The following is a 21,925-nucleotide window of genomic DNA, read 5'->3' as shown; positions in this document are numbered from 1 at the left end:
TCCCTAATGTCCCACAACTCTGCTAACTGTACAGGTCGCCCAGATGAGACTACAGTGCACCCCTGGAAGATCGATAGATAGTTGGTGTGCGACTACACATGCCTATCATCCTTAGCCGATACTTGTAATTCTTCAGGATGAATGTGGTATTACCACCCGTTTGAAATCAGTAAACAGCCCATAGGTACACAGCATAATTTTTCCTTCATACCTCCGGGATTAACGGTTCCTGCATATAAAGTACCGAGAGCTACTATCTCAGAAGTAGGTTCTAGGATCAATGAAACAACAAGAGACCCAAAAGTTTAATAATATACGGATATAATACAATGGGTAACTTTAGGTAACTTGCGTAACCTAAACAAGAGCGGCCAGTGGCCGGTGCCGACAGGTTCAGGGTGTAAAATAACCTCATGTTAGCTTTGGCGACTGATTCATAATTAATTAAGGATTACATGAGTTTCCCCATAAAAAAACATTCTCTTCATATTCAGGTAATTTTTGCATTCTTTGTGTTTACGTGTGACGTTGACTGTTTATATCATAAACGAACACTTGAACAGTATACATATGAGTTGATGTACATGGGTTACTATATGTAATGGTGATATACATGTGTGAAGATATACACAGACGATTCAGTACATTTGTAGAGCCTGATACAAAGAGGGTGATAGCAGTCTCTCTCTTTCTCTCTCTCTCTCTCTCTCTCTCTCTCTCTCTCTCTCTCTCTCTCTCTCTCTCTCTCTCTCTCTCTCTCTCTCTCTCTCTCTCTCAAGCACCATGCACTGTCTGCCTCCTTCCAGGTGATTGCTGCTTATTGTTAGACAGAGTTGATGAACGCGGGTTGACATAAGCAGTGACAGGTTCATAACAACTGTTCCCGTCCACTGTCCAATCTCTGCGCCTTCGGCAGCATTTACCACCCGTCAACTTCGTCTGGCGAAGTAGCACTAGAGACACATGCGGGCACCACAGACGGGTGACACATGCGGGCACCACAGACAGGTGACACATGCGGGCACCACAGACGGGTAACACATGCGGGAACCACAGACGGGTGACACATGCTGGCACCACAGACGAGTGACACATGCTGGTACCACAGACCGGTGACACTTAATACAGACCCCAGATTTACCGTAATATAAATGTGTTCTCCGGATAGCTAATTCTCCGCCTTCCCCCCTTTCGTGGACCGTCGAATGGACGATAGGAGGAGGCACGACGAAAGGAAAATGAGGGAGAGGGTGTGAGGGGGGAAGGGGGAATGAGGAGAAGAGAATGAGGGAGGTGAGCCAGACGGCCCACCTCTCATACCTTATGCCTGACATTCCTCGGGTCTAGTGCCATTTGCAATTCTTATGAACCGGAGCAACAAGTAGATAAAAACCTTTTTTGGTTCTCCTCCTGGGAGCACCGCCAGCTCCAGTGAGCACCACCAAGCACTGGGAGCACCACCAGCCCCCAGTGAGCACCACCAAGCACTGAGGGCACCACCAGCCCCCAGTGAGCACCACCAAGCACTGAGGGCACCACCAGCCCCCAGTGAGCACCACCAAGCACTGAGGGCACCACTAGCCCCAATGAGCACCACCAGGGACTGAGAGCACCACTAGCCCCAGTGAGCACCACCAAGCACTGGGGGCACCACCAGCCCCAATGAGCACCACCAGGGACTGGGGGCACCACCAGCCCCCAGTGAGCACCACCAAGCACTGAGGGCACCACTAGCCCCAATGAGCACCACCAGGGACTGAGAGCACCACTAGCCCCAGTGAGCACCACCAAGCACTGGGGGCACCACCAGCCCCAATGAGCACCACCAGGGACTGGGGGCACCACCAGCCCCCAGTGAGCACCACCAAGCACTGGGAGCACCACCATCCCCCAGTGAGCACCACCAGGGACTCAGAGCACCGCCAACCAACCACACGTTCAGTACCTGCCACATAATTACCACAAACGGGGTGGCGATAACGGCGGTGATGGCACCGGAACGGCCCTCTGGCGTGGCCCTCTGTTGGCTCTAGCCCCTCCTGCTAGTTCTAGCAACTCCTGCTAGCTCTAGCGCCTCCTGCTAGCTCCAGCGACCGCCGCTAACCTTAGTGCTTCTCGCTAACTGCAGCACATCAGCGCGCACAAATGACAGGTTTCGGGTAGCAAGAAAAAAGAGATTGTGGAATGTTCCTCTTATTCAAATTCCCTTTGATTTATACCCTGATAAAGAGTAGAGGGTGAGGGAGGGTTGAGGGGGGTATATTTTGTCCCAGATGAGTGAGGGGTGTATCTCTACCAGGTGAGGGAAGAGGTACTCTACCTGGTGAGGTAGGGCCCTGGGAGGTACTTACCCCAAGTGAGAGAGTTGAGAAACTCTCCTAAGAGATGGAGGGTGGGATATATATATATATATATATATATATATATATATATATATATATATATATATATATATATATATATAGATAGATAGATAGATAGATAGATAGATAGATAGATAGATAGATAGATAGATAGATATAGATATATATATATATATATATATATATATATATATATATATATATATATATATATATATATATATATATATATATATATATTCAAGCCAACACATCTTGTATGTAAACGAACAAAGATGTTTCCCTTAACCCAAATCACTCCTTTTTTTATCCTATATCTCTTCTTTTTTTTCCATCCAAATTCCCTCGGACACATGAGCAAATTGTGGCCAGCCTTCCACCCACACCGTTGCTTAATTCCGCAGAGTTGAGTGAATGGAATCAACAATTTCCCGAGCGTCTACGGAGATGAATGACGACAAATTTGCGCGCAATAACTTAATATTCAGGAAATCATCCCTGCCAATCAGCACTCAACCAACTTGGGCCTGATGTAACAATTCACACACGGACGGTTACTCGCTATTTTGACTCCACGGTATATAGTAACTCCCAAACCTAATTTAGTATTCAAATATTCCTCGGCTCCTCTCTGGGAAAAAAAGGCCTTTATGTCAGAGTAGAACAAGTCGGAATTAGCGAGTAAATTCGCGCAGGACAAGTCGGGTAATGAATCAGCGGAGTCGGTAGGCAGCGCTGGCGCCGGAGAAACGTCGGAGAGAGAGAGAGAGAGAAAGAGAGAGAGACAGACAGAGAGAGAGAGAGATGTGTGTGTGTCTGTCTATGCATGCAAATGCCCGCTGCATCTTGGGCACGAGTCCAACCTCGGAGGAGTTCGAAGAGGTGTTTGACTTGCAACAATGAGCCACAATGATCGAATCTGTCTGTGACATTTATTATTGCATCCCGTTGGTCAGTTTTTCATTTTACTTGTAATGGTCGTGTTGTGTATGTTAATGCCGCATCTTGTAATCATTTACGATAAATTTATATATATATATATATATATATATATATATATATATATATATATATATATATATATATATATATATATATATATATAATGCAACGTGTTCCTGTGTAACTTTGAGAACCTTCTGAGTTTAAACCAATTTTCTATCGTCAATATGTAGCCGATTATTTTCTAAGTATTTTAATGATTGTTCACGTGTGAATACATTTGCTTCCTATTGGAATGCTAAGCAATTAAAATTGGTATTTACTTATAAAATTATATATAGTTCAATTATATATACTTTAATTCCAAAATACCATTTATTGATTTATTAATGACTAATACTAAAGGATAATTATCAACTGTTTATCGTAAATCAAAGCTCATGGGGGCCAGAGTTACTTTATCTAAGATTTAATCCTAAATTATTTATGATAACTACAATTAAAACGTTAATGAATAGATATTTTTTACTAGAAATTGTAATTGATGATGAAATTAATTTCCTGGACGAGTTATGTTTTGTTTTAATTTAAGAAATTTTGTTTTTCTAAGCAAAATATTTCACGGGATTTTGAGGAATTTCTTAAACGCTAAACTCTTACCAATTGTTAAAATTCCCAGGCCCTAAAGATAACTATATAGGGATTTATATTTGGATACTCTAAGGCATTGTAACTGAATTTAACTTCGTAACACTGAAATATTTATGTTCACAAATTGGATTGATAAAACAGTTTACCTGCATCGAAACTTTCCAACCAAATGTAACTATAGATATCAACAGCCTCGTAGTGCATCGGAGCGCTTAAACTGCTTAATAGATGTAAACAAAGCCACTAAGGATTGAGTAAAGATGTACAGGCTCGTAAGCACTTAAGCAACTCCTTGGTGAATCCTAGACCTGGATTCGTGGAGTGTGGGTTGATGTTAGTTTTGTGTATCTCTTGTTGGACGTGGAGGGGAATGCCTAACGATACCTTAAACACTGTATCTGCCAACATATGTGGTATCTCTTACCTCTTACCGCACAGGTGTGTGTGTGTGTGTGCCTCTCAGGTCTGTTGTGTCGTCTGCTATACGAAGATCGCCATGAAGTCAAGAGCTACCTATTCACTCACAATCATTTCCCTGTACTGACTTGCAATTGTTACACATTAGATCATAACCTCTTGAAATGTATTCACCTCGGCCAAAATGAAACCCCCGAGTTGAACAGCTCGAGAGGCCTCAGCTCTCCTCTTCACTGACTGCTTTTGTCCGTCTGCTGCATGTATGCTGTCAGCCAGCCCGTCCTCTAAACAAAGACCCAAAGTCCATTCCATCCATCCGCCAAACCTCCTGTTTATGAATGAAAAACAGTTTACACACGACTCACAACTGATGACGTTTGAACAGTTCCGGAACAAGTGCTTCACTGGCGAATTTTGTTCGAACCACAACGTTATAAATGCTTCACCCACGCACTACAAATATAAATAATCGCCAACAGAACCTAAACACCTAACCTAACCTATGCCTACATATGCACATATGCTAACATATTATATTATTAATTTTTATTTGATAAAATTCCTGTTTTGAATTTTTTAAATATATATATATATATATATATATATATATATATATATATATATATTGTGACGGTAACGCGTTGGTGTTCGGCTGTTTAAGGCTAGGGGTATGGCCTCGTCACATAGTTATAAAAAAAAATAGAAAACTGGAACTTCGTCTGTGGTAAGGTAAGGAGAAGACACACAAAACACAAGTAAACTTTAACAATGAAATTTTAATTACGTTAAATAAATCAAAACATGAAAATAATGCACAAACAAATATGTATAATAAAATCAATGAATCAAAATAATAAGAATACTTAAATGACACAATGAAAGTTACGTTAAGGCAAAATAATAAGAAGTGCAAAACAAAAGTTAAGTGGGAGGTGCTGGAATATTGGCTTAAAGCCACCACCTCTCTCAGTACACTCTAGAGTCTAGCTGGGAGGAGTGCTGGCTACGAAAGCACTGAACATTCTGAGGACTGATGTTGGGGCGACCCCAGACATCAGGTAGTATGGGGGGGGGCGAGGCAGGTGCAGCCAGACCGGCGACCAATCAGCGGAGTCGTAGCGATCAACGGGTAGTTTGGTGGTTGGAGTTCGAACAGGTGGCTGGTTGCATACGTTTCTGCTCACCCTGGCAAGCCTTGCTGGTGTTTGTTGTCGTTGTTGGACATTTCTTCCATAGTCTTTTTATATAATTGTGAAGACGTAATTTTGGAGGGAAGAGCAGGCTCAATCTCTTGAAGGAGATTATCGTCACAACTCTCCCCCGAAGCCTGCGGTTCTGGAAGAAGTACGTCGTTATGTGGTGGAGTAATGGATGGAGTTGCTTCTACTTCATAAACTCTGGAGAGATCATGGGCTAAGATGTTGTCAGACTCTTGGTATAGCGTGTCTCCAGGTTGAATTTCTGCAGTTAGCAAGCCCATAGTAGAAGACGTTGAGATGAGAAGTGGGCGTGCTGCAGGAGGTGTAGGGTGGTGTGGTCCGTATTGATGGTGGACCGAGCACTTTTCAGGTGTGGAGTGAAGTGCTGAAGCTTCAGGATGAGGAAGAGTAGCTCCTTGCCAATTGTTCCGTAGATCCTTGTAGCAGTAGTCGCTGACAGGTGTATTCTTCTCGCCTCGTTGCTGCATCACGACACCACCCACGTCGGTACCATTGGCGTCGACATGGAGGATGAAGGGCTTATCTGACGAGGTGAGAGTGGAATTAGAAGAGGGCATAGGAGCACGAGTATTATCCTGAAAGCATTTGGGAAGATCATTAAGGATTTTGGAATTAGAAAGCGCCGACTCCTTGTCAGTGCTTTCGGGAGAAGAAGCTGGGAAGGTCTCACTGTGGATGTAGGGTTCTGTGAATGTGGAATAATTAGTCAAGACAGTGGGAGGAGTACCATTATATTGCTTCAGGAGGTTGACGTGGCACAGCTGGGTCTTCCGCCGCCTATCTGGAGTCTCGATGACGTATGTGTTGTTGCTTCTGCACTCTTTGACGCAGTAGGGTCCTGAAAATCTGTTTTGTAAAGGTGAACCTGGGATAGGGAAATAAGCAAGGACGAAGTCTCCCGGCTTGAATTTTCTTACTTTGCTGGTCTGGTTGTAATGAGTCTTCATTCTCACCTGGGCTTTCAATAGATTATCATGGGCAAAGCGGTGGACTCTCTCTAGAATGTGCTGAAGGTTTTGAAGAAACTGGGGCACATTCTGATGCTCACTGAAGGTGGCATCTCTGAGAGAGTCTTTGAAAGCCTTAAGGGGAGTACGGCACTTACGGCCGTAGAGCATCTCATAAGGAGATACTCCTAGGGACTCATTGGGGAGACTTCTGAAAATACACATTATTAGGTCAATCTGCTTATCCCAATCCTTTGAGGTTTCACTACAAAACTTTTTCAAGAGTGCTTTGATGGTCTGATGACTACGTTCAAGAGAACCCTGTGAAGCAGGATGATAGGGGCTGGACAATACCTGTTTGATGTTGAACTCCTCCAGTGTCCTTTTGAAGAGATCACTGGTGAAGTTGGTGCCACAGTCACTTTGAATCTCCCTGGGAAATCCGTATTGAGTGAAGATCTTCAGTAGATGTTTGATAACCGTAGCAGCCGTGATGTTCTTCACTGGAACTGCTATGGGAAATCTGGTGGTAGGACACAGGATGGTTAGGATGTAGGCGTTACCTGAACTGGTCCGAGGTAAAGGACCAACACAGTCTATTATGAGTCTGTGGAAAGGTTCCGCAGGCACCTGTATGGGAATCAGTGGTGCTCTGGGAATGGAGACGTTCGGTTTGCCTGCCATCTGACATGTATGACACTGTTTTACGTACTGTTTGACGTTGTTTACCATACCTGGCCAGTAGTAGTCTTGGCGAATCCCATGGTAAGTCTTGTTGAAGCCGTAGTGGGAGAATGCTCCATGGGCCAGGTGTAGAATAGTGGGCCGCAGGCTGGTGGGAATCACAAGTTGTTCGGTGTTGGCCCAATCGTCCTCCTCCTTCAGTTTACTGGGTCTATATCTGCGGTAGAGCAAGTCGTTCTCTAGGAAGAACCCAGGAATACTGTCGGGTTGAGTCTCAGCCTGGAAAAACAATGGTGTTAAAGTAAGATCTTCCCTCTGCAACTTACGGAACTCCAACTTGGTCAGATGCGGGGGTAGTTTCTGAGGGTCTTGAGGGACAGCGGTAGCAGTAGAGTCAGCTGGCTGTGGACGTGCGGCTTGTGCACGGGTGGTCACGAGAACCGGAGGAGAAACTTCATCACTCTCTTGAACCTCTGCTGGAACATACTCAAGAATAGGATTTATTGGCACAGAGTTACACACCTGGGGTTTGTCCATGACGATCAGGTTGGTAGGTTGCAGGTCTTCTGCCAAGTCGTTGCCTAGGAGAAGTTGCACTCCAGGCATGGGAAAAGGCTTTTCCCTGACGGCGACTTGGACTTCCCCGTTCACGTAGGGACAATCCAGGTGGACTCTGGCGAGAGGGTATGGAGTAGTAGCAGTGAGGTCAGTGATGAAGACTGTTTCCCCGGTGTAGACTATGTTGGGCACAGCCGACTTCAAGATGATCGATTGTAGAGCCGCTGTGTCCCTCAAGATCTTCAATTTGAAACGTCCCTCCGGATTTGAACCGTTGGCAGAGACAGTTCCAGTATACAGGTGGTTACTGAAAAGAGAAAGATCATTAACATCAACACCAACATTCATCACAGGCTTACCGGACTTAGGAGGAGTTGGTTTGGGTCGTTGTTGGTCAGTGGTTCCCTTGTATTGAGACTTACCACACTTGTCTATGGTATGTCCATAGAGTCTACAATACTTGCAGTACAGTTGTGAACCAGCTTGATCGGGGCTCACCTTCTCGTAACTGTACCACGACTTCTTACTGGAGGATGGTTCAGGTGTCAGCCGGTGGATGAGGCTGTAAGTGTCAGCCGACTTAGCACACTTCAGGTAGTCGGTTTCTTCTTTATCTGCTAAGTAGAGGCGGACAGGAGGCGGCACACGTCTCAAGAATTCTTCAACAAGCATCAGGTTGACGAGTTCTGCAAAAGTAGAGACATGTGCTGCTTCCAGCCATTTCATGAAATACCTCCGTTTCGTGTTAGCAAACTCAAGGAAGGTAGTGGTACTTGCCTTCAGGTGGTCACGGAATTTCCTTCTATAACTTTCAGTAGAGAGGAGGTAGGCGTCCAACACTGCTTGTTTCAGAGTGTAGTAGTCATTCTCAGACGCCAAAGTACTGAGTGTGACTGCAGCTCTACCTGTAAGATGGACTCTGAGAAGTGTTGCCCATTGGTCGACAGGCCAACTGAGTTGATTAGCAAGGGTTTCAAAGGTGGTAAAGAACACATCAACTTCTGCTTCTACAAAGGATGGCATTAACTTACTTGCATGTGATATATTAAAACTGACGGTAAGATTGGCAGTAGCTTGCTGGCGTTGAGCGAGGTGTGAAGTTTCCAACGTGTATTCCCGTTGACGACACTCAAGAGCCAGAGTCGCTTGTTGCTTGTCATGTTCGCGTTGTATTTCCAACTCGCGTTGTTTGGTTTCAAGCTGTAAGCGTTCCCGCTCCTGGAGTGTTTCAAGCTGTACTCGTTCACGTTCACGGAGCATTGCCAACTCACGTTCCTTGAGGGCGATCTCTTCCCTTCGTATGTCAGCTGCTTCCCTTTGCTGTTCACGGGCTTCCCTTTGCTGCTCACGTTCAATCTTGGCCAGCTCTAGTTTGAGTTTCAGCGTTGCCAAATCAGTTTTATCTGCAATATAGTAAGTTTCATGAGTTTCAGAGTCTATCTTACCTTGCTCTAAATAGTAATCCAGCAACAGGTTGTGTAGGTCATTTTTGTTGGCTTGGTAGGGAACTTCTAGTTGATACTCATGTGCAAGAGTTTGTAGTTCAGTCCTCTTGGCACGACTTAAAGTCCCTATTTCACCTGCTGGATTTGCACGGAAAGTTTGGAGACGAAACATGGTGAAATTAGCAAATAAAGGTACACGAATGTTCAATAATGAAATGTCAGAAACAGGACAACGTGGCAACTGGTACCTATCCTGTGTGATCTTTAACAATTAACGTTAAGTGAAAGATATTAAATGATTAAATTAAATCAAGGGCGCAGGAAATCTTGTACCCGGTACTCATGTAAGAGAATAAGGGCAAGAAAATCCTACTAACAAATGAAACAGAGTTTCGAAAACAAATGAAACAGTTAAATGCTTCAAAAGTAAAATTGGTAGTCCAAGGATGTAGGCATACCTTGCCAAGTCTCTATAGGACATAAAGCAAGTTTTTCCTACTGAATTTAATATGATACTTACAGAATTAGCGAACTTTTGTGCTCTGAAAAAATAAGCTAATTCCCTACCGTTGTATGTATCATCATCTCTGACTGACGTGTAGGGGTGCGAGGTGTCAACTGGTGACGAGAACTGCTGCTGAGGTCCCAATTCAGCAACTAAAGTTCGAGCTAGAGGAACTATGGCCCTCTTTGTCCTCCTACAGTCAGATTGCAGAAGATTGGGTACTCTTGACCCGGGGCAGACCACAGTACCAGGGTACCAATATGATGATCTGTCAGAATGAGAAATATTCAAGGGACATAGATGGTAAATACGAGTAATAACAAGGAGGGAGAGATGACCAATTAAGAGTATGACTGCGGCCTACAGTCACCACGTAATCCAAAGTTGTCTCACCTTCACTATATGTTACTCTCGTAATGCACAATACACCGCACCTTATAAAAAATGAAATTGAATGAAAAATAGTAAAGCTACGTTAACAGAGTTAAATACGCTTACCATAAATTACCACTTGGCACCAGTACCTGAGTGAGGCTCCCGGATAGGCCCCCATATAACTTGTGACGGTAACGCGTTGGTGTTCGGCTGTTTAAGGCTAGGGGTATGGCCTCGTCACATAGTTATAAAAAAAAATAGAAAACTGGAACTTCGTCTGTGGTAAGGTAAGGAGAAGACACACAAAACACAAGTAAACTTTAACAATGAAATTTTAATTACGTTAAATAAATCAAAACATGAAAATAATGCACAAACAAATATGTATAATAAAATCAATGAATCAAAATAATAAGAATACTTAAATGACACAATGAAAGTTACGTTAAGGCAAAATAATAAGAAGTGCAAAACAAAAGTTAAGTGGGAGGTGCTGGAATATTGGCTTAAAGCCACCACCTCTCTCAGTACACTCTAGAGTCTAGCTGGGAGGAGTGCTGGCTACGAAAGCACTGAACATTCTGAGGACTGATGTTGGGGCGACCCCAGACATCAGGTAGTATGGGGGGGGGCGAGGCAGGTGCAGCCAGACCGGCGACCAATCAGCGGAGTCGTAGCGATCAACGGGTAGTTTGGTGGTTGGAGTTCGAACAGGTGGCTGGTTGCATACGTTTCTGCTCACCCTGGCAAGCCTTGCTGGTGTTTGTTGTCGTTGTTGGACATTTCTTCCATAGTCTTTTTATATAATTGTGAAGACGTAATTTTGGAGGGAAGAGCAGGCTCAATCTCTTGAAGGAGATTATCGTCACAATATATATATATATTTATATGAAATGCAGGTCTTCCTTTCCTAGACCTGCATTTCATCTCCCCCCCCTCCCCCACAATCACTTTGTCCTAACTTTCCCCTCCCTTCCACTGCTCCTCCTACCCCTACCACCCACCCTCCCTACCTCTCCCTTCCATCCTTTTAATTTACTCTTTCCTTTATTTTCCTCGCCTTCCCTTCTCTCTTCCCCCTCTCTTCCCTTCCCTCCCTTTCCCTTCCTTTCCCCCCCGTCCTTCCCCCTCTCTTTCCCTCCGGTCCACTCCCTTTCCCTCGGAGTACTTCACTCTCCCCTCAACCCTTAAGCTCATTCAACCATGCCAATTCAAACACTTGTGAAACGAGACACCGATAATATTACCCCATAATGTAGTCCAAAATAAGGGGGGGAATAGACGATAAATGGAGAGAAACGGGTTGAAGAAAACAGCATGAGGATGGGATGGGCGACGATGCGTTGGGATTGATGGGACGGGGGGGGGGGGTTAAAGGGAAGGGAGGATTGTGATGGGTAGCGGGGGGGGGTTGGTGTTTCCGCCTCCACCGGGGATCGAACCCTGAATCTCAGGACTACGAATCCCGAGCGTTGACCACTCAGCTGTCAGACCCCTAAGGAACAAGGAAGACCCCTAAGGAACAAGGAGCAATGGGAAAGGCAGTAACAATAAATGGGAGTGTGAGACGGGAAGCAGGTGAAAAGATTAAAAGGAGGTGAAAGAAAATAAGATAATGAAAGAAATGGTGGGAAAAAATGAAGGAAATGGAAAACAAACATACACGACAGACACTAAAATAAAAATAAAAAAATATATTTTCTGGATACATATATACATGATACATATTTTATTTATGTATACGTTCAAGTATGTAGATAACAAATAAAAAAACTGCAAAAAGATATAATAATACAACGACAAATAAAGAGAAAATACAACATATTGATAAATAGGGAATATTCTCACCAGTCGCGTATTCACACCTATTTAATATATATAAATAGGGAGGAAAACGGAATTGGATTAAAAATATACAAATAATACAAATAGGTATAACAGGGAATGAAACGATGTGTGATGGTGGTGGATGATGACGAGTGATGGTGGTGGATGATGACGGGTGATGGTGGTGGATGATGACGGATTCCTCTCCCTTTACTGTTTTGTCTTTTCCATCAATTCTTTGATTCCTAAGCCTGTCATTCGTGGCATTTTCTCCTCTAGCCCCTCTGTCTCCCTCTTCCACTTTGTTCTCTGTCTCCCTTTTCCACTTTCTTCTCTTCCTCTTCTTTCTTTACCTCTTTTCTCCGTTCCTTTGTCCCCTATGCTAGCCTCCCTACTTCCTTTCCATCTTAATGACTCTTCCTTCGCTTCCCATTCTCATACATTCCTTCTGTGTCTATCCATCTAACCCTTCTACACTGCTTCATTCTATTCATCTCTCCCTCCCTTACCCTATTCACTCCCTTCCTCCCTCACTCCCTCCCTTCCCTCTCTCACCCTTCCTCCCTCCCTCCCTCCCTCCCTCCCTCCCTCCCTCCCTCCCTCCCTCCCTCCCTCCCTCTCTCACCCTTCCTCCCTCCCTCTCTCTCTCACCCTCCATCCCTCCCTCCCTCCCTCCCTCCATCTTTCTCACCTTCCCTCCCTTCCTTTCTCTCACCCTCAATCCCTCCTTCTCTCTCACCCTTCCTCCCTCCTTTTCTCTCTCTCATCCTCCCTCCCTCTCTCTCACCCTCCATCTCTCTCACCCTCCCTCTCTCTCTCACCCTCCCTCTCTCTCACCCTCCCTCTCTCTCTCACCCTCCCTCTCTCTCTCACCCTCCCTCCCTCCCTCCCTCCCCGACAGCAGTACACAATGGCAGCGTCACCGTAGCAGGGAGACCATTGTTGTGTCAAATAAAACAAATTATTGGCTACACAAAGAAACAGCTTTGATACTGACACCATATGCCCGTGAACCGCCACCAGGGGAGCGCACGCACACACACACACGCGCGCGCGCACACACACACACACACACACACACACACACACACACACACACACACACACACACACACACACACACACACACACACACACACACACACACACACCTCTGGTGTGTGTGTGTGTGTGTGTGTGTGTGTACGCTCAGATATAATTTTAATACTCTGCTTAACAAAATCTTCTGGAACAGAATTAATTAATGTAGAAAATATAATATATAAAAATCCCTCTGACAATCCCCTCTATCTGCGCTTCGTCGTTTGTGTACTTACTGACAGACTGGATTAATAGGATTTAAATAGAAAAATTACGTTGCTGCTCCGAAAAGAATTAAATCACTCATAGTTTGGCAATTTGTAATTTAAAGTATGTGCTTACCTAATAATGTGTACTTACCTAATTGTGCTTGCGGGGGTTGAGCTCTGGCTCTTTGGTCCCGCCTCTCAACCGTCAATCAACTGGTGTACAGATTCCTGAGCCTACTGGGCTCTATCATATCTACTTTTAAAACTGTGTATGGAGTCAGCCTCCACCACATCACTGCCTAATGCATTCCATCTGTTAACTACTCTGACACTGAAAAAGTTCTTTCTATCGTCCTTGTGGCTCATTTGGGTACTCAGCTTCCACCTGTGTCCCCTTGTTCGCGTTCCACCCGTTTTAAACAGTTTATCCTTATCTACCCTGTCAATTCCTCTGAGAATTTTGTAGATACTGATTATGTCTTCCCTTACTCTTGTCTTCCAATGTCGTGAGAGGTTTTTCACGCAGCCTTTCCTCCAACTCATGCCTCTTAGTTCTGGGACTAGTCTAGTGGCATAACTCTGAACTTTCTCCAGCTTTTTCTTATGCTTGACAAGGTACGGGCTCCATGCTGGGGCTGCATACTCCAGGATTGGTCTTACATATGTGGTGTACAAGGTTCTGAATGATTCCTTACACAGATTCCTGAAGGCAGTTCTGATGTTAGCCAGCCTTGCATACGCCACCGATGTTATTCTTGATATGTAGGCTTCAGGAGACAGGTTTGATGTGATATCAACTCCTAGAACTTTCTGTCCGTTTCATGAAATACTTCTTCTCACATTCTGTATCTTTGTCTAGGTCATCTTATGAGGCTATAACATGACCTATACAAACTGAATGAATGATCCAATAAATGGCTACTAAAGTTCAACCGAGTAAATGTAAAGTAATGAAACTAGGCGGTGGAAACAGGAGGCCAGACACAAGATACCAAATGGGAGATGAAGTCCTTCATGAAACGGACAGAGAGAAAGATCTAGGAGTTGATGTCACACCAAACCTGTCTCCTGAAGCCCACATAACAAGAATGTGTGTGTGTAATTACCTAAGTGTAATTACCTAAGTGTAGTTACGAGATGAGAGCTACGCTCATGGTGTCCCGTCTTCCCAGCACTTTTTGTCATATAACGCTTTGAAACTACTGCTATAGAGAGAGGTATGTGTGTTCACGGGGTGGGAGTCAGTTCCTGGGCCTTGGCTGAACTATGGGGAACTATTCTTGAATTCTCTCTCACTATGTTTCATTTTCTAATCGACAATATGGAAGTTACTCTATGTTGTCACTGCAAGCTTTATCCACCATGTATCCTCTCCTCCTTTCAATAATTCAAGTCCCCATAACTAGTACATATTCTTTCATATTATGAGCATTTACTTCAGCTTCCTGATGCATCCCTATGCTCTGTCTCTAGTGTATGAACTCACCTATTTGTTCTAATCTTTTTACACTTTTTGGATTAAGATTCAGCTCTTTGACCCCGGCTTTACCAGACGACTTAAATTTTTGCTATTATATTTACTTCTCAAATTGTGAAGGAGGTAATCTTGTACAACCTGCTTGTTTAGTTCATTCCAGTTTCATATTAGACTTGCGGTAAAAACATACTTTATCACCTCTCTCTATAGCACATGTGTGTCTAACTTTCACTCACGGTCTCTGTGGGTATTCAATGTAACTATTTCCATGTTTACTACCATGTCTATTTACCATATGTATTTTATATATCTCTATCACTTCCTCTCTTCTGTTTTCTCAAATAATCAGGTATAATTCACAAATCTTTCTTCGTACCCCAACACGTAATTCTGGGACAAACCCCCGTCCCAACGAGCCCCGTTTGTGTGAAAATGTGAATTTAATAACGCTTTATAGCAACAGAAATCCGCCTCAAGAAGCTGGATGCCGCCGTTGTGTGAAACAGCAAAGAGGACAAAAATAGCTCGTCCTGTCATTCAGTATAGAGTCCCGCGAGTGTTTTTGGCAGCGCGTCTCCAGAGGTGTTTGCGTGAGTCAAAAGGCGCGAAGAACTGCCTCTTTCTTAAGGTCTATGCTTAGTATTCCCTCCGGCGGGTGATGGCGGGAACGAGCGGACAAAGGCGGGGAGACTTGTGGCGGCGTGAGGTATTGGGCGGGGAATCAGTGATCGGGAGAGAGCTTCACAGTGCTGAAAGACGCAATTACGGCTCCCTTCGGTGAGATGTGGCGACATCTCTGCCGAGGAAGACCTGCCCGGACTTCTCAACACATCCTTCGCTATCCTCTCCATCCTCGGACTCCTCGACAAATCAGAATTCCTTCTTTCCCAAGTCCAAAGTGGATGGAGACGTTCCTCGCCATACTCCTGCAGTCTTACTCCCGCTTCTGACAGCACAAGGCTCTGGACACAGTTTTGTACAGTACTTTTCCTTATCCTAGATCCCCTATATCGCATAGAAACTTATCTTCTAGATCCCATAGGTCCAGTAGAAACAATTACAGATCCTCTGGGTCCTGTAGAAATTGTTACCCAGATGCCCTAGGTCCTATTAAGAATGACTAGCGCAGGAGCTAGAATTCGAATCTCACATTGCGCCTAAAAAATATAATGGACTGATCTCCCTGAGACGATAACGAGAGCATGGAGACAGCCACAGGACGCAGGGAGGCATATACACACCATCCACCACCACCACCAAACAAGCCCCTGCAACTGTTGGTGTGAGGGATTGGGGAAAGAGGGTGTGTGTATGTGTGTGTGTATGTGTGTGTGTGTGTCAGCAGACAGTTTGCGCGCCCCCCTGACACCCCGGAGCACCCAAGGCGCGGACAGTACTGGGGACAACGATGAACCACGGCTACTTCTGACAGGACTCTATTTGCTACTGGAAGCCGCTCTGGTGGGGGACGGGGTGTGTGTGTCTCTCTCTCTCTCTTCTCCCGGTGTGATAACATCGGTGTAGGCCGTATAGTGGCTTTTGTTATGTGGTTTTACACAATGTACTCGCGTGTAGAGCGCTGTAACAAAAGAGTTTTGCAAAATCGACTTATAAACTGTTTAATAGGACTTTAAAGGAAAGGTATTATGATAGGTTAGTTTTAGGTTCATTGAGTGTAATTATTCGTGTTTTTGTGATGTATAAGGCGTATTTTGTTTCTCTCTCTCTCTCTCTTCCTCTCGTACCCTGATGCAACTGTTCACCTAGCAGTATCTGGGAGTTAGACAGCTGGTACGGGCTGCTTCCTGGGGTGTGTGAAGAAAAAAAATTGGTTGATTAGCAGTTGAGAGGCGGGCCGAAATAGCCAGAGATCAACCCCCGCAAGCACAACTAGGTGAACACACACACACACATATTTAGTAAGATTCTATTCATATTTTTGCCCATGGGTTAAGATAATCCAGTATTATCATAAGCAAATAATATGCATTTGCCATATTATATTCTATATGGCTAAAAATAACAATGTGTCAATTCTGGCCTGGAGGTCGAATAACCACACCGAGAGCAATTAGGGATAACGACCATTAGCGATAACCACTTCGCCTTATGCTCCCTGTCGCCGTACATAAACAAATGAAAAAGAGTCAAGGTGCCCAGCACCGCTCCTGTGCCAGGTAAGTCCACCACGGGCTCACTATAGCCTGTGCTATTTGCCCCGCTCCTGTGCCGGGTAAGTTACGGACTCACCATAGCCCGTGCTACTTGGAACTTGTTCCGAGTAGCTGAATCTATGACAACAAAAACAACGAGTCAAGGTGAGGTGGAAGGAGGGACAGTTATGATTGTAGTTACGGTTGTGACCACAAGTTACAGCCCCGCTCCGGTGCCAGGAAAGTCCACTACGGGCTCACCATAGCCCATGTTATTTGGAACTTTGTGTTCCCAGTAGCTGTGAATGTTGGACGGACTAGGTAGCCCCACACCACGGGAGAGGATAGGAATGGACGGTAAGCTCGCTGGACTTGTCTAATAATCTTTTGTATTTAAAGAGTAGCCAGAATTAGTAATATTATCATTAATGTAATTGTTATAGTAACTGAGCAACCAGGCTGTGATTCATACTGTCACGCTGCGAGCAGCCGTGTCCAACAGCCTGGTTAACCAGTCCAGCAACCTGGAAGGTCTAGTCGACGACCGGGCCGCAGGGACGCTAAGCCCCAAAATCATCGCAAGGTAATAATGAGAAACCTGTCAGGTCTCGAGTTCGCCGACGTACAAAATGCAGTGGTTTAGCCTAACTAAAAGCGTCAAAATCTAGCCCAACTCGCCTAACTCCTCTTGATTTGCCACAACGTACAAAATAAGGGGTAATACATCCGCACGAACCCAAGCCACCTAGTAGTAGATATTTGTGGGTCGCTACATTTCATAGTACCCCTATTGTTTTGGGCGTTGAGGGACCATATCCGTAGAAAACGTGACGAATTAGTTGAGAGGACAAGTCGATGGGGGTCTTCTCAATCTTTGTTACTCGATTATAATTAGGTGTTTATGTCCTTCCTGGGAACTATCCTTAGTCGCCAGCACCATTTTAATAACGAGGATTATTCACCCTGGTCTGAAAACAGATGTGGACCAACGCATGGCCATGCGCTGATACATTTCTGATATGTATTTTCTTATATATGTTTGATCAAACATGGTGCTGTATAATTGCTTGCTATGGGGAGCCAAGAGGTTGTTTATGTATAACTGACAAATCAGCATCTCTGTTGCTGACAGCAGCGCTGTTGACAGCTAGGATGTTGACAGAGACGAAACCAGGCAGAGAGACTGTGGCAGAGACAGTGCAAATGCATAGAGACAGGTCCCCCCCCCCCCTTTCGCCGCCCCCTGGCAGATGTGTCACGAGATAAGACTGACTGTCACTCACCCCTGGCTTCAACTTAATTATGGTCGTCCACTACTAGTCAGAAACCCTCCCCCCCCCCCTCCTCTCTCTCTCCCCCCCTCTCTCTCTCTCTCTCTCTCTCTCTCTCTCTCTCTCTCTCTCTCTCTCTCTCTCTCTCTCTCTCTCTCTCTCTCTCTCTCTCTCTCTCTCTCTCAATGAGTGTGCTGTTTCTTTTCCGTTGCTGGGAAAATTCCTAATCTTGAGGTGTTGTGATAGAACGTTGATTTCGTTTTTCGTTTACCGATTTTGACGCTTGCGTCTGTCTGTAAGAGAGGGGTCGTGGGAGGGGAGAAAGTGAGAGGGGTCGTAGGAGGGGAGAAAGTGAGAGAGGGGGAAGAAAAAAGGGGAGGAGCCCAGCGTCTGCATTTTGTCAACACAGTCAGCTAATCAGCGCGAGTGTAAACAAACATGGCGGAGCGTTCCTCATCTCTGTGTCCAATGATTACACCAACAGCGTAATAGAATTCTTTGCTTTTTTCTCTTACTCTCTGTTTTCCTGTGTTGAAGCGATGTTACATAGCGCAGATGATCTCGTTATTCTTTTACTATTCTTAGGTTGTAAGAACTCTAATATATTCATTTCATTGGTATACAGTAATCAACTCTAAGTTATTCTTAAGGATTGTTCGTACGTGCTCGTCAATCATTTATATTTTTGATTATTCGATCTTAATGAACAAATTAACACTCCTTTTATAAGATCCAAATCCAAGCATTGTATTAATCAAACAAGTGACGATTACCTAGAGAGGTTTCTAATACTACTAATTCACGTCTTGACAGTCTTAATCCCACTCTCTGTCAGTTTGTTATTTTTCAACAAAATAAACGTGGAAAAAAAAGCCTATTATAGACTAAGCCGGCGGTCATAAGGACTTGCGGTGGGCATGTTTGGCATTAAGGGAATGACAGGTTCAGTACCGCGTGTGGAGAAGCGGTCTAATTATTAATGTTATTAAATGGTTTTATTTCCTTTTGTTATTGTTATTTTCTGTGATTTTTTATTAATATAGGATTCTTTTTCGTTTTTAGGAGTAGTATTTTTATTCACTAGTTTATTTTATATATATATATATATTTACGTCACTTGTAAATCTTTACTTCAAAGTTTGAAAGTTAATGCAGTACTTTTTCTGTAGTTATTTATTGCAATGCTGTGATTCTAAGCTGGTACTGAATGTCAATCTTTGTTATTAACTATTCATTGGCAAGTATGTCAGTATGTCTTGGTCCAAGCCTATTGCCAAAATTCGTTCCATAATTTTCTATTTCGCGAGATATGTGTCTAAATTTCTCTGTTTGTGGTAAGGAAATATCTATATAGTTGTCACGTCAATTTCTACGAGTTTGGTAGTTTCTTCCTGTGGGAGGGAGTTTGAATTCAATAAAGTTCAACAAGGAATTCATACAGACCGGCCATATCTCTTGTGGGCTGGAGAGGCTGCATGTACAGCGTTAGTTTAGGAATAATGAGGCGGCTTCAAGCTAGAAGCGCCGCACTGTCTTCAATTGTGTCTAAATACTCTAGAGACTAATGGTAAATTAGTGGGGAGTGCTCCAAGTATTGATCTGATTTGGTAGTTGGAAGAGCATTAGATGCCACTTAGCACCTAGGTCATGCTCTACCTTATGTAAATAAAGATGGTTTCATAGGTCACTCAGTTGCAGCATTTCTCATATAGCTTCAGAGTGCTAGATTTTCGGTCAATTTCCACTCTTAATAAAAAGTGATGGATTGAATTTCAATGTTTTCTTGGTGGTCAATGACTTGGTTTCCTGATACATGCATCATCTAATCGGTTGAAACTTTGCAGCTTCGTCTGCAATGTTATTTCCTATTATTCCCACATGACTTGGCACCCAGTTGATAAGTTCTGCTGTCAACTGAAGTGGCAAATCTAATGTATTTCTTTTATCACTATAAATTCAATTGCTTGTTAATTCTTCTCGTAGTTTTCTAATCTCACAACAATGATTCTGTTCAATGATCTTCCCACTGTCTCAAAACAAGGGTACTTAGGGCCTATAGTTTTTCAACTGATGTTTTAATTATTTTCTTCTGGACATCTGCAACTGTGGTCTTTCTCCGGTAGTGACCAGGTTTGCTGGTCAGTGCAATCTTGGTAGAGGCAGCTGCAAGAGGCGGTTGCAAGAACGGCTGCAAGTGGGGCTGCGAGAGGCGGCTACAAAGCAGTTGAAATTGACCCTGCGCGGATGTAGAGACTTACAATAGTCTCCAGTAGAAGCTTTACAGTTTTCTCTTTTACATTGCTCAGGACAATTCATCAATTCATAAAGGTATTCATCAATGCCTTTACGCAACCACTTACGAAACCTGGGCATCTTTCCGCAATCCTGTTGGCGTTGTTTACATTTATTAAACGGTTTAATGTAAACAGTTTCCTTTTCCTTAGTCATTATGACTGAGGAAAGATAGCCATCAACAGGTTTCGTTGATGGCTCAGGATGATAACCAAGCAACTGAGCCATTTCCATTCCACAGGAGGCATCAGGTCTGTCTAGTCAACGCTACCTCTCAACTAATAGGTCACCTTTCCGACGTTGTGGCAACCAACGTTTAAAATACAACCTATTGTGAGAAGTATAGGATCACAAATATCTACGTTTTCAAAGCAATGATAGGTTCAGTGGGTGGCTTCGGTATGTACGTTTCTGGTTAGGTTAGTAGGCTGGATTCTGTACGTAGTGGGAAGTTGTGCCACTTGTATATATATAAGATATATATGTGTATATATGATCGTGCTAGAATGCTCTAATATTATTATTATTATTATTATTATTATTATTATTATTATTATTATTATTATTATTATTATTATTATATGAACAAATCCACAAGGGCCTTGATGGATTCGAACCAATGTGATCAATGTTCCCAGACGCACTCTAGTCTACTATACATCACACGCACAGGTTCGATCCCTCATCAGGACCCTTGTGGATTTGTTCATTTGATATATCACGTAATTGTGATTTCTATGTATATTAGTATTATTATAATTATAATTATAATTATTCATGCTATTGTTGCTGTTGTTATTGTTATTATACGTTGTATTGAATAGTTTATAATATTGGAAAGGAAATAATGTTTTATCATTGCACAGAATGGAATGTTGATGAATTATGAGAGAGAGAGACAGACAAACAGAGGTCAAAATGATATACAGTATTGGACTTTATTATTGAAAGTTGTGACATTATATGTTATTGTGTTGTTATATTTATGTGGGGCGGCACAGCTGCCATATTTTATACATTCATTTATATATTTATTCTGCATTCATTCATGACAAATATGAATTCTTCCCAAAACACCAACCGCAATACAAACATGAATATATATGCAATATGTGAAACCCTAGTTATATGTATTTGGATTAATATATAAATGTGTGAGGGGTGAGTGTGTGTATACTCACCTAGTTATGCTTACGGGGGTTTGAGCTTCGGCTCTTTGGTCCCGCCTCTCAACTGTCAATTAACTGGTGTACAGGTTCTTGAGTCAGTTCAATCAAACTTCGAATGGCATTTTCCATTTGATCTGAAGAAGGTCAAAGGTCAACACGTTCTCTTGATTTGTCACCTCGTTCAAAATCCATCCTCCTAACCAGAAACATACGAACCCAACCCACCTAACCTAACCTAACCAATCAAGCCTATGCATACAAAACGTGGATATTTGTGAACTGCCACTAGTCATAGTTGGTTGTATTTGGTACGCTGGTTACCATAACATACAAATATACG

The sequence above is a fragment of the Procambarus clarkii genome, chromosome 64, assembly GCF_040958095.1.
Source record: "Procambarus clarkii isolate CNS0578487 chromosome 64, FALCON_Pclarkii_2.0, whole genome shotgun sequence".
Lineage (NCBI taxonomy): Eukaryota > Metazoa > Arthropoda > Malacostraca > Decapoda > Cambaridae > Procambarus > Procambarus clarkii.
Note: the sequence above shows the minus strand (reverse complement) of the source record.